At 39.2% G+C, this 14,032-nt stretch overlaps 1 protein-coding gene and 1 long non-coding RNA gene across 5 annotated transcripts in view; one reads left to right on the top strand and one right to left on the bottom strand.

The window, feature by feature from the left end:
- Positions 1 to 7,871, top strand: part of bckdhb (branched chain keto acid dehydrogenase E1 subunit beta) — a 39,851-nt gene extending 31,980 nt beyond the window's left edge. Inside the window, exon 11 of one of the 4 annotated variants that reach the window (XM_088386573.1) lies at positions 7,470 to 7,871. The gene's annotated coding sequence lies outside the window, so the exon portion shown is untranslated. Of the gene's footprint in view, positions 1 to 1,593; positions 2,090 to 4,824; positions 5,057 to 7,469 lie in introns of those variants that run through there. The other 3 variants (XM_088386572.1, XM_088386571.1, XM_088386570.1) reach the window with 3 other exon arrangements.
- Positions 7,872 to 8,752: 881 nt separating this feature from the next.
- Positions 8,753 to 10,578, bottom strand: LOC148392287 (uncharacterized). Its single transcript, XR_015860719.1, has 3 exons — positions 10,301 to 10,578; positions 9,496 to 9,931; positions 8,753 to 9,419 (listed from the first exon to the last, which is right to left on the bottom strand). It is a non-coding gene; the product is annotated as an uncharacterized LOC148392287 (long non-coding RNA).
- Positions 10,579 to 14,032: the final 3,454 nt, after the last annotated feature.

Genomic DNA, 14,032 nt, shown 5'->3' with positions numbered 1-14,032 from the left:
TATCCCAAAAAAAATTATCTTGACAGCCCTGAAATTATTTATACAAGTATTTTCCAGCAAGACAGTCTTCGCAATCACTGAAATTTGAGTTTGACTTTTCACAAACCAACGTGAAAATTTAAAAGCTGTCCTACAATTGTGTATGTGGGTTGTTGGATGTGGTCAGCCCCCAAAGAGCAGACGTCAATTTGAGTAATTTCACAAAAACTACAAATGTTGGTTTGGCATGTTTAAAACTGGAGGTTTTCATGATTATCTTGGTAGTCCAAATGCTCTTCATTTCAGCCTCTCAACAGTAGATTAGATTAGATTAGATTAGATTAGATTAGATCAGATTAGATTAGATTAGATTAGATAGAACTTTATTTATCACACGGTGGGGAAATGTTCTTGTCATAGCAGCGTACAAGAGTGCAAGAATACAAGAAACTTCTAGTTTTCTGAATTCTGTAGCCCTTCACGAAAGCAGGCTGATCTTATGTGTTTAATCAAAATAAAACATTTGCAAACATCTGCTTTGATTTTACAAAACAATGACCGAACCAGTAAATAAATCAGTTTCAAAAAGTCAGAAAGGTCGATGAGTACCGTATTTTCCGTATTTGGAAAGTAAACTACTTAGAAAACCTTGTGATTTAACGTTTTCAGTTTTATTTTACATTTGATGGGTGCCGTGTTTTTTCTTAGCGTGTCTACATGTTAAAAATAAGATTCATAGTGAGATACTTTTTATAACCACACAATGTTTTGATCCTTACCTAAATTTAGAGCATTTTTGCACAGCACATATGCCACTGCTCCACAGTTGATCATAAAAACTGGTTGTGTATGTTTGTGTATGGAGGGCTTTCTTTATTAAGAATCACTGAAAAACATATCTACATACAAACATATATAAAATATTTTTTTTATTTAACTGTGTTTCTGCCGTTAAATACAGACATTCAAAATCATTGCAATGGGCTGCAAAACTTTAATAAAGTGAATTTCCCTATTTAGGCAATACAGACCCTGATCTTTACTGTTCTTGTATTCACATTAGCAGCTTTTAGCTTCACATAAGTGTTTATGGAGCACTGTTATGTTTGTTGGCTGAGCTTGAATGCGCGAGCCAGTACGTTCACCATGTGTTTAAAATGTGTTCCTTTCAGCGGAGAGCAGACAGCTCTTTCTGTCAGAATTCAGTGCATAGGTTCAAAACACAGACGTCTCTCACTTAAGGCATGTCTGTGTGATTTTGACATGTGTGTGGCGTGTCCAATGTAGCTTTGTTAACGTTAAAACAGATTTGCTATTCTTCTTCAGCACACCGCCAGCAATATCAGTGATCCAGATTATTAATGCCATATCGTTTTTACCCCAATTCATGGTCATTCAAATCCACTGCTAATGCTCAGCAGACGTACGTGACTCTGGAGGCTAGGCTATTGCCTGATTGCTTCCAGGAGGGCTCAATAACCCTGTGAACTGGAGTGCTTTGAATCAGCCACACATTGGTTATCCCTTTTTACTTTTCATTTTGAGTTATAGTCACTGGCAAGTTGGCCTGAGGTCCCCTCAGCCATTAATAACATTCTCAATCAAATCCAACAGACGTCAGCGCTCATCCCCGCTGTTCGCCATCTCACTCCAGCAAGACTTTTCCGCCTCATCTGTCATCATGGCCAAGTGATTCACTTCAACTATCTCAACCACTCTTGTTCCAGAGCCAGCTCCTGAAAGCCCTAAACGGCGAGCTCCCCATTTTCCTCCTTCAGTGGAGAGCAGCCAAGAAAAGACACTTTGTTGACCATCCAGTAAGGAAGCTGTGTCCAGATGACTCCGTGTCCCTGTGTGCCCTCACAACTAATAACTTTACATGACGTCTGGATTAGAAAACTTTATTCTATAATGTCCTTGATGGCAACTATGAGGACGACATGATCCATTATTATATTTTACTGTATTTGAGTTAGTCTTCTGCAATAAAATGGCATTCTATCATTTAATTCCTGCATACTTGTCACTGACCTGTCACTGCTTTCAACCCCTACCCCAAGTCCTGCTCCACACATTAGGGATCTAGAAAAAAAATAAATCAATGAACACATTTGAGTGGTACAATCGTCTTTTTATTTGCTGTGTGCACACTTTTTGGCTGGCAGACTGTAGTGATGGAGTTCACCACAGTGTCAAGAAAATTTTGAACATAATTTATCTTACCACATCCTCACGATGGGATAATTATAGAATATCCTCAATGTGTTTAACAACTAGATAAGTTTATTTATTGCTTTGGATTATGTTTTATTTTTCTTTAGTCAGTCTCTCCCAAAAGTAAAACATTGGTTGTCAACGTGTGTTGACTGTAACAACTAATTCCTTATAGCATTCACTTTTACATTATCAGTCCTTAAAAGTAATTTACTAGTTTCTCAGTTATTAATGGTGAGTCATGAGGAATCTTTATTAATACATAAAAAACCTGTCTATCCTCACAATCATATCGTAACGGCCGCATCGTAGTCATAGATTCCTTTGGAGGGCCATTATGACTGTCAACCCAAATAAATTCATGAACTTTTCATATACTGTACACAACAAACTGATAACTGGTTTTGAAATCGGAGACAACTATAATTTCCGTGTGATGGCTTGACTTAATTTTTTTAAAATGATGTCTAGCATGGCCTTAAACAATATTCAAAATTGTTGAGTGGAACTGTGCAATTAGACAACTGCAAATTGCAGTCTGAAATGTCCTTTTCCCCGGAGTAATACGCTTTGCTGCAGATAAACATAAAATTATTCATGGACCAATTACTACTCTCTCAAACTGACTGTCACTTGTGGGATTCCTGCCATTGTGGGAATCATGGTTCAAGTCAGACAGAATGTGGGCAAAAGAACAAAAAAAAAAGAAAAACATCTCCCTCAAGTGTGGAGGGATGATGTAGAGGACATTCTCCCCAGGACCTTTCATTGTGTGCCACCAATATTTTGTTCATCCGCGGAGAAAAATATACATATGACTGACCACTGAAATATGTTGAAATATGCAGGAACATCTGCTTAATGCATTATCAACTCATAAGAAGTTCAACTTTAACAACAGAACACTTTTACTTAACGCATGTTGTACCCCATTGGCCTCTGGGCTCAGGCACATAAACTAAAATAAGAAATTCCAGAGATGTATTGTAATTCACATCTTTAGAGGTTAGATTACAAGTGTATAGGTATGTGTAAATGTGTGATTCAGATCATATTCTCAGGAGGTTTCTGTAATAAACTGAGATCAACATTAGAGATATGAACTCATCTGTCATTTTGGTCAGAGTGGAAGCGGGTCCTTTGACCATCGTGGTGATTCGGCCCCTCCTTTAGGGCGGGCTGGCAACGATGACCCTTGCATGGAAGGAAGGCCACAATATCATCTGTGCTCCGACAGTGTGTCATTACACACTATATTTACATAAAACACACAAACCAGGGGTGGTATGTCCCACCATGAAACTCGGGGAGGTGAAGATGCTGTGGTACATAATGTGCAACCAGAGATAACTAGAGGTTATCAAACCGCTGAGCCTGTCACGTGGCCTCTTGTGCACTTGAATGCTTTACTGGGTAATTTTATAGCATCATTACAAATTCATAACATTGCTAGGATGTATTTTTCACCATCCAGTGGATATTTTGGTAATTTATTATTGTAGCCCATGCCTGGGAGTTGAATATGACGATAAAGTGAATGAAATACAAACTGGATGTCATATCAGTTTATTTGACGCCAACATCATGGAGAAGTGTTTGTTCTCCACCCCTCCTCTTATTTTGGTAAGGAAAATACTCTTTTTTTTTTTTTTTTTTTTTATGTTCACAGATTAACCTAAATGGAAAGACACTCTTATGACCAGGAGTCTGCGTAATGAGATTGACTTATTGGCTTGTGACAACTGTTACGTTACATTGCTGCTTATCATCAGAACCGTGCTCAAACATTTTGCTTGACAGAAAGATCAGGCACTAGTGACAGCAATTTCCACTTCTCATTGAAAAAGCAGAACTGCAACTGGAGGTCTATGTCGAGTTCTTTAACCTGAAATATAATCCATTTCAACATTAGACAGTGAAGGGATTGTCATATCTTGCTTTTCTCCAAGCCATAGGGTTAAATCTGTATTTGACGACAACATTGTCTGTGGGAAGCCTCAGTCAAGTCGCATCAGATGCCTCAAAGACTTTGGGCTTTGTGGATGGATTTTCACTGCTTTTCGCACTCTAATCACATAGGAAGAACGAGATAAATCCACCACAGCGCAAACAGATATTCCATAAGAACAAATATGCTTGATTGGCTGTGCATATCTAGAGACAAAATGTGTGCTACTTTTTGCATGCATTGAGTCTAATCTTCTAAAATTTGTTTTAAATATGTTAACGGGGAAAAGAATCACCAAACAAATACAGGTAATAAAAATATCTTCTTGCCTTTTGGTGCATGGGATCCAGGTAGTTCCTTGGGTTTTGTGTGATGGCTTCCCAGTCGATTGCATGATTTTCTCCCAATATTTTAGCAAGTACTGTGATGCAACTTTAGTGCTGGTATTCCCAGAATTGGTGATCTCAGGACTCCCGGGTGGTAGGGAATGCATTTATAGTACTGTAGGACAAATAACTGTGCTAGCTTTCATGTGTCTGCCTGTCTTTGACTTGCAGTGCCTCTTCTATCTTTTATATGGTGTATCATTATTCAAATGCACATTCATTTTTGACTCTGCATCTGACTTGTATAGTACCAAGTTGATAAAAAACTAATTCTGTGAATTGGTGATTTGTTAACAGAAGTACTGTGTGCATGTTGGGAAACTGACAATAGCCGCAGTCTGTCCTCCCAGAGACGTGTTTCCACTGCATCTGTCTTCCCAGCCCTCTTTTCCAGCTCAGACTTGGAATGGTTCACTGAATTACAAGAAAGTAATGCTAAACTGGATATTTATTCCCATTTTGTGAGAATGTGATAACTTTGTTGGACATGTATAAAAGGCAGTGAGTTCAGCACCTTTGATTGTGGCTGGTATTTGTGTTATATAAAAAAAAATAATGATGTGTTACCCACAAATCTTACCTCTGTGACAGAAAAGAAACCTTTCCAAACCACAAAACGGTTGCCACATTTGAAATAAAACCATGAGTTCAATTCCCTATCTATAACCTTTTGCTCTTCCAGTAAATGGTTTGTGTATGATACTCCACTAGAGACTGATGAGGGAATCTGTGTGTTTTTGTTCCATTTATCCTAAGCTTCACTGCCCCATGAAACATTTACCTGTTCATGCATGCGCACAGTATGTTGTGTACATGGCATATCCACTGTCTCTTTCATTTCAAAGACTAGTCGTGACAACGTTAAAGCTTTAAAACATGTCTATCCAAATCACTGCTTTTACTTTCACAATTTGTACATTTTCTCTGATGTCTAAAGGAACCAAGAAAAAAAGTATTTTGCAAACGGTTGCTATGGAGACAGGCTTGGGTGAAAAAAACACCTGGTCAGCTGGGGTAATTTTGCTTCTCTGTGTTGGCGCATCACTGACATCCTCTTGGACACAAAGCGTAGTTCCATCCCCTCCCTTAGGTACAACACGAATTTACTATGTGGCAAAGAAATGATCCCCCGACCCCAATGAAGGGTCATCACATGTTACGCTCACACATGTAAAGCCTTCACACTAAGCAGAAGGCCAGCGAGTGGCTAGAGGATGACTCTTTCATCACAGCAACTACAGTTCATTGAGAAGAACACAAGATTGACCGTGATGCAACGTAAATGCTGACCATCTGGCCAAGACAGACATTAAGAGGAACAGGATGTTTCATAAGATCCAGCTCATGGTTAAGTTTTATAAACCTTGAAAGCTTTCGGAAATACATTATCAAAGATAGGGGCAAAATCAGGTCACTATTGCATTGCATCCAGTTGGAGTTTTTTCACTTGGCGTCATGGTTTGTGATGAACAATTTCATTTACAACTTTGATAGATGAGTTGCCAGAAAGCCACATGTTTTAGAGTAAACATGAATAGCTCCTGACTACTTTCCTCTTGAAGAGTCGTGATTTTTTTAACAGTGTTTCATAAACATTGTATCATTTTCTTGTCTGGTATTTGAACTGTTTTGTTGATCTTTTGGGTTAACAGTTAAGAAAATTAGTTGCACGTTAGGATTGCGCTAGATATTTAGCAATCCAGCCCAAAATGGATCTCCTCCACCATATGCTGTTCTGGCCAAAGAAAATGCTTTGAAAACACAACAGAAAATTTAAAACATTAAAGGGGAAAAACGTAACGTGCACGTCAGAGTCTGGACCTTCGCTACGTCAAAATTTCCACCAAAATCCACTTTTAAGACTTTCAAACATAAAATCTTTTCCAATCTAGAATGCTTTTCAGTTCCTAAAAAAGTTATGTGAAGGATCCTATTTTTAGGACATACACTTCAAATTAAGTATGAAGTACTACGTACTATAAACTATTTTCACCAAATGCAGCTGTGCATTTTTCTGTGGATTACATAATGATCACGTCACGTTTGTTGCATATCTGTTCATTCACACATACTGTAGACATGAAATGAAAAGATATTTCTGCCTTCCAAGTCCATTCACAGACAAAGATACACTGCTCAAAAAAACTTGCTTGTATGCATGCTTGACAACGTTGCGGCATGTTCCTAATGAGACGACGGATGGTGTCTTGTGGGATGTCCTACCAGATCTGTCTAAGGGCATCAGTGAGCTCCTGTAAAGTCTAAGGAGCAACCTGGCAGCGTCTGATGGACTGAAACATTATGTCCCAGAGGTGTTCTATCGGGTTTAGATCAGGCGATCGTGAGGGCCATTCAATTGTGTCAATTCCTTCATCCTCCAGATACTGTCTGCATACTCTTGCCACATGAGGCCGGGCATTGTCGTGGATCAGGAGGAACCCAGGACCTCCTGCACCAGCGTAGGGTTTGACCATGGGTGCAAGGATTTCATCCCAATACCTAATGTCAGACTGCCGTTCTCTAGCCTGTAGAGGTCTGTTCGTCCCTCCGTGGAAATGCCTCCCCGACCATCACTGACCCACCACCGAACCGGTCATGCTCTGGAGATTGTACTGGGAGACACATCAAATCTTCTTGCAACAGCACGCATGGATGTGCCACCCTGGAGGAGTTGGACAATCTGCGCAAATTCAGGAGGGTTAAGAAATCGCCTCATACTCCCAGTCGTGATAATGACTCTAGCTAAAGCCAACACTTGTGGAAAAACAGTTAAAAAAGATCAAGAGGGAGGAACTTGAAATGGCCTCCACCTGCAAAACCAGTCCTGTTTTAGGGACATCTCGTTGTTGCCCCTCTAGTGCACCCGTTGTTAAAGAGCTGTGGACGAGCAACTTGTGACTATGCTTGATCCTGACAACTACTTTGTCCTGTGCATCTGACAGTTCCTGACTCTGAAGAATTTTTGGCGCAACCATCCTTCACATCCGAACTCATTCTGAATGACCTCCCCCTTTCTCAAGCTCCAAAGGGTCATTTCTGTTCTAGCGACATGAATGACATTGAGATGACCGTGATGACAGAGCTGTGGAGGATCCTGGAAGAATCTTTTCGGGGGTGCATGACGGCATGGCACAGAGGGCTGGGTAAGTGAGTTAGATTCCATATGGATTACTTTGAATGGATAAATTTCAAATTTGAAGCCCTAATTGAAACCCTAACCCTAGTTTAAAACCCTGACCCTGGTTTTAAACCTTAGTTGGAAACCCCAACCCCAGTTTGAACCCTACTTTGAAACCCCAACTCTAGTTTGAACCCCTGACCCTAGTTTTAAAACCTAGTTGGAAACCCTTCAGGGGTGGGCAATTCCGGTCCTCGAGGGCCGGTGTCCTGCAAGTTTTATAGGTCTCCCTGCTGCAACACACCTGATTCAATTGATCAGGATTGTTATCCGGCTTCTGCAGACCTTGCTAATTATTCGACCATTTGAATCAAGTGTATTGCAACAGGGTGACATCGAAAACATGCAGGACATTCGCCCTCGAGGACCGGAATTACCCACCCCTGGTCTAACCTGTTCACAAATATTCTCTATTCATAAACTGTCAACGCCCACACAGGCGGTGACAGCCCAAACCAAATGTCTGTATGTGTATCAAATTCTGCCCTCACTGGTATTACAGCAACTGCTCTAAACTGAATGTGCAAATTATGCAATAGATAGGAAATGTGGACATTCAACAAAAGGTTATAGTAACAAACCAATCAGCTCAAATCACCTCGAGGGGCCCTATCCATTTGTGTGCCAAAGACGCCTTATCTAACATTATGCTCACATATTCAACTCAGTAAAAGTTGATAGGACTCAAGGCTCATGAAATGAATGTAAATGTTTTACATTGTTTTGATGTTTCACAGTCTTAGATGTATTGTGGAAAGTATAGTCAGCTGATGTTTACCAGAAGGAAAGTTCAATTTGACTGTCATTGAAACTGGATTAATCTTCATCCAAAAACTGTTATCCATGTGAAAATGCTCCCACTGAAAGCACAGTGATTGATCAACTATAAACCACTTGTAAGCCCTCATCGCATAGGGGTTTCTTTTTATATACATATACTTCAAAGTATATACAGTGCATGCAAATGTCTGACGTATATATGCATGTATGTATATATACACTGGAATAGATGTTTTTTCTGGTTTACAAGCAGCTGGGAAAATAAAACATCTTGGACACATTTTATTCATACAAAAGAATGCAGATGATGCGGGTACTTCAAAGAATAAAAACATTGCAAAATATGTTACAGCATGCCTTTTCATTGCTTGCTAAAACTAATACAAAGCAGCTGAGTTCAAAGGTCAGATGAGCATTTTTCTTTATACTGTTGTACAGTGATCCCTCGCGCTTCACCTTTCGCAATTACGCTACTTCACGGGTTTATAAAAGCATCGACCGGGGCACAGGAGAAACACGTGACAATATTATGTGTTAAATACAATAGTTCCTATTTTGCAGATTTTCGGTTCGCAGGTGGTCCTGGAACACATCTAAACAAGGGATCACTGTATTGGTTTTAAGGGTTAAACATTATCGATGTCACTAACCTATGAGTTCCTTGGCAGTTTCGGGCACATCATGATGTCAACATGTGGTGCCGGGGTTGCCTTTGATTCCTGCTCACAGGCACACTGTGACGCCTCAGCATTTTTGCTGCTCACAAAGTTTTACCGTTTGACCATGCCGCTTGAGGCTTGCGTCATGGCTTCCATCGTGCAACCCTTGACGCATTCTCATTTTTCAAAAACACACAGAGCACTTAATCCTCTCTCGGTTCCCAGATGTGTCAGATGTGCTGCTGAGTGGTGGTGCATAAGGATCTCAAGGCGCGCTATTTTGCAGGGAGGGAAGAGAGGACTCTTTTGAGGTTAGCAAGAGGGAAATGTGTGAACAGTAAAACATTTCACCTTCGTCCAGGCTGACTCAGAGCTCTTGTATCTGCTGGAAGGGAGGTAGGAGGGAGGCCATACAACTGACCCGTGACACTCCCTAAATCATACTCCTCAAGTTACGCAGACTGAAATGGAGAAAAACACAACACATCTAGATTTTATCACCACGATTAGTGTCTTTGTTTATAATGTTTAATTTTGCAGATGTTTTTAAGTTTCTGTCTTTGAATCACCGGTTAGTTAAATAATTCACACTTCAATGAGGTTGTTCAAGTTGCAGCTCTCCTGCATTTGCTTCATTTTAATACATAACTGCTTCATAACATACTTTGTTTCCGTTGCCACCAAAACGCTAAACAAGCACAGACGTAAACAAGTGTAATACTGATGAGCGGGTGTGGAGTTTCTACTTGTGGAAGTGGAGTCCAGAGAGTGGGGGAAAATGGAGCACCTGTAAAGACAAAGTATTTTCAATTGTGGAAGCGACATTTTGACATTTGTCAATTAATCTAGCAGATCTGTCCTCAAAAAGGAAAATTTACTTGATCTTGTGATTTAAGGTTTGTATTATGTAACTAAGGTTTGTAAAATACCCTCTTAAGAAGTAGAAAGGAAAAACATTTGAAAGTCAAGATTACAAGATGTCTGGAAATATATATGCTTAGCAATGTCTGGCTGTGAAATGAGTAATCAAGCACTATTCAAAATGAAGGTATTAAAATAACTTTAGTGGTCACAATTTACACTTACTGCCCCTAATGGCCAAAAATGGTTTGCTGAGTCATGAAAGTTTAACAACAAACAGTAATACTATATTTACGTTATGTTTCCACATTGTCATACATTCTTAACATGACGGGAGAGCTCAGCACTTGCACCTGAACAAGAACACTTTGTTCAGTGAGGATATAATTTGAACCTGCCATTTACTTTTAAGTTTAACCATTACAAATAAGGAGAAATATTTTCAAAGCTACTAAGTTGTCGCCCCTCTGTCTATTTTCTCTTATAAAGTCACATGAGCTCCTCTGTCACGTTTTCAAAACATGTGACCAAACTCATGTTGCTGTAGTTCTCATACTTGGATAAACAAAACTCACAAAAAGTCACCTTCACTGGAAAGCTTGTGATTATGACTTAATGTCCAATTGTTTGTAATTTTCAGTTTGAAAGCTTTGTTTTTGTTTTGATATATTTAGCCAGCCCTCGTTCTGGGCCTAGTGCCCCCTTAACAGACAGTCTCTAATTAGCTGTGCAGAAATACATATTTAGTGCAGTGTGGCTTTTGAGACTTGCTGTATTTAAGTCACCAGGGAGAACAATGGCGGAAACAATGGCAGGGTCCTTATATCATTGCTTTCAACGTGATGGTCCTGCTCCAACTAAGCCATTATTCTACAACCTATTCAATGCGATGAGTTAAAACTGCATTTTTCCTCACTGACGCTTAATTTGTCTCCTCCGAATTTTTTGTATTCATTTTCATGAAGTTTAGTACATTAATAATGACTGCTTTAGTGAGGAACAATATGGCTCCTTGTGAATTTAGACTGTTTGTTTGTGCCCTAATCATGGTTGATGTGAATGACCTGAAGCCTAATAATGTACATTTTGAGAGCATTTTAAATCTCCCTGCACCAATGCTGTTGGCAGAGGCTGCTTGGAGTTTATACCCGCTGCTAAAAAACAAAAAAGACACTTGAGCAGGAAGCCAGGGTGCGACTGGCAGACACTTCTTGCCACTTCCAACTGAGATGCCTTGAAAATGTTTAACTTAGCTCAAACTCTCGAGACTCTCGTCGCCGAAAGAAATAAGGAAAAACTACATGAAGTGTTTATTTGTGTGCGTGCGTGCGTGCATGTATACACACTACCGTTCACAGGTTTAGGGTCAGGTCAGAATGTCCTTATTTTTTATATTTTTCTGTCATCTATTTTTTCAATAAGGATAACATTAACCTAACCAGGAATGCACTCTATACATTGTTAATGTGGTAAATCAATATTCTGGCTGCATATGTCCAGTTTTTAATGCAATAGTAAGTGGCCTTCCAAGGGCCCATAACTGACATGTCCTAGAAAATAGCATTTTCAAAAATATTTTCACAGAGCCTACAATCACTGGCAGCACCCCGGGAGTGTGTTTGAGGGATTATTTTTTTTGTCCATTCATCCATAAAAGCATTTGTGAGGACAAGGCAAAAATGATTTTGAGACTGAGGTCAGAGTTAGTGAAATTGCTCCACAACCAAACACATCCAACCATGGACCCTGCTTTGTGCATTTGGGCAAAATCATGCTAAAACACAACTCAATGGTCTTGCCCAAACCCCAACTTGTGAACTAACTAATTGATTTGGAGGTGTATTTTTGCTCAGTAGACGGGACTCAATTTGCAAAATTCTAAAATTTGGATTATATTGTTCCAAAAAATTGAGTTGAAAGTGCAACAGGTCCTAACTAGGCCAATCATTGGAACAAACAAACATGTGATTGGTATCTGTATAAGAACAAAATAATGCTGATGTAATTTTTAAACTATGCCAAAGAGTGACTGTGTGGCCAATCTGCCCTGACTAAATGATTTGTCCATGTTGACAAATGAGTTGTCTGTGATGACCTGCACTTATGACACTGTTCCACATTAGCCATCTCTCAGCAGGAGGCAGTCAGCCCAGATGCCTTGAGGCAAACATCTGGTAATTAGGCCAGAACTTTCTCTGATCTGCTTTCAAAGACAGCTACTTGGTGCAGACGCACCCTCTTCACGGGCCCGGCCACTGACCAGCCAAACACCCAAAGAAAAATATTTTGGGAAATAGCAATGAACCTTTTATTCAAAACACAAATACATGCTTGCATTTGACTTTCTGCACTTGGTAGAACATTCCACTGGTCTCTCCCAGATCACATGCTTATGTATTGTGTTAACAGAAAACTATTCCTAACTTGCAAGATATTGCAGACTTTTCCATCCATTCACCCATTTTCTTCTGCTTATCTGGTGTTGGGGCAGCTTTAGCATGGAAGCCCAGACTTCCCTCTCCCAGCTAATTCGTCGAGCTTTTCCTGTGCAAGGGCGTTTCCAAGCCAGTCAAGACACACAGGTCTAAGCCCATTCCTTCTTCTTAAACCTTTGTGTCACCCCTTCCGCTAACTCTTTTTTGGAGAAGATAAAGGGTTAAAAAAAAAAGGGTTGGGGAGTACTAGACTCGCCAAATCATCTCTATTGCTCTGACACCATTTAAGATAAGTAGCTGTAGCGAGCATTTACCAACAACTCAGAACACAAAATTCTACCAAAGTATGGAACATTTAATCAAACCACGAGTGTCATTATAATGAAAAGCAACAAATTTCATTAACATGTATGTTTTTGTGTGCCACTAAAATTGTGCTTGCTGTGTTCGATACTGTGATGGGTCAAATGCAGCGGTCAATATTTCATGGACAAGTACATGACAAAGATTCTTCTTTTTCTTAAGAGCTTTACAAATAAACTTGATTTGACTCTACACTTTGACTTGAACACCCCCAATACCTCCGGTAAGGAGCCTAGTCAGTCGTATCAAATATATTTGATGATTCCTCACAGATGTTTCCAATAACAAAGACACCGCACAGGAATTGGTTAGAGTTCAGTTTAGTTTGGAACCTTGCTTTCCCTTTGGACTGATTGGTATTGTTCCACTTGAACAAGTGAATGAAACTGGCGCAACCAGGCTGAGCTGGGTTGAAATTGTTGAAAGGATATGAAAAAGAACCAGATGAAGATATGTCTGTTTGATTTTAACATTTGTCAAAGCTCTGCAATTTGTTAGAAAGATTATATACGTGTGTATATATTGTAGGTATTTTCCAGAAAATAAAGAAAAAGTGCCCTAAATAAGAGTTGCAGAGGACTTGTATAGCGCTTTTTCTACATCATACGTTACTTGTAATGTTTTAAAAAGCCAGATATCATATATTTGGAAACGTATTACCTTCAGTAGAATCTTAAATTGCATTGTGGCCAGTTGTAGAACTCAAGTCAGTTATTGCACACATTGGTGTTGCGACAATAGTGCTGATAATATATATTTTTTATGCATGTTAAATGTTTAATGTAAGTGTAAAAAAAGCTTCATGTTTCTTAATGCCGGAAAACTGCAATTAATTATCACCAAAATTTAAATGGACATCTTTTCATCACCTCCACTTCAACTGCAGTCATGTTGACTACCTTAATCTTTTGGATTTAAAATTCTGGTGGAGATTGATTATTTTCTGTCATCAAGTGAAGTTAAGCTTTCAGTTCATAAAATCCAAAATATTAGGGCAATTATTTTAATATTTTTACAAGTTTAATTGGCCATGATTAAAGATGTAAACATACATTTTGATGATGATTGATCATGGCTTTTGGATGTTAAAGTGAACGCCTTTCAGTGTAACAAATTGTTTTGTTTATTTTTATATTTAAAAAACTATTAGAGACTATTTCCATTGCTGACATTTTAAATTATATCATTCACTTATATCACAAACCTTTTTACACTAAGCATTTTAGATT

Source organism: Syngnathus floridae, chromosome 10 (assembly GCF_059516105.1).
Source record: "Syngnathus floridae isolate MCC-2025c chromosome 10, RoL_Sflo_1.0, whole genome shotgun sequence".
Taxonomy (NCBI): Eukaryota; Metazoa; Chordata; class Actinopteri; order Syngnathiformes; family Syngnathidae; genus Syngnathus; species Syngnathus floridae.
The sequence above is the reverse complement of the archived record's forward strand: the minus strand, read 5'-3'. Positions and strand labels throughout refer to the sequence as shown.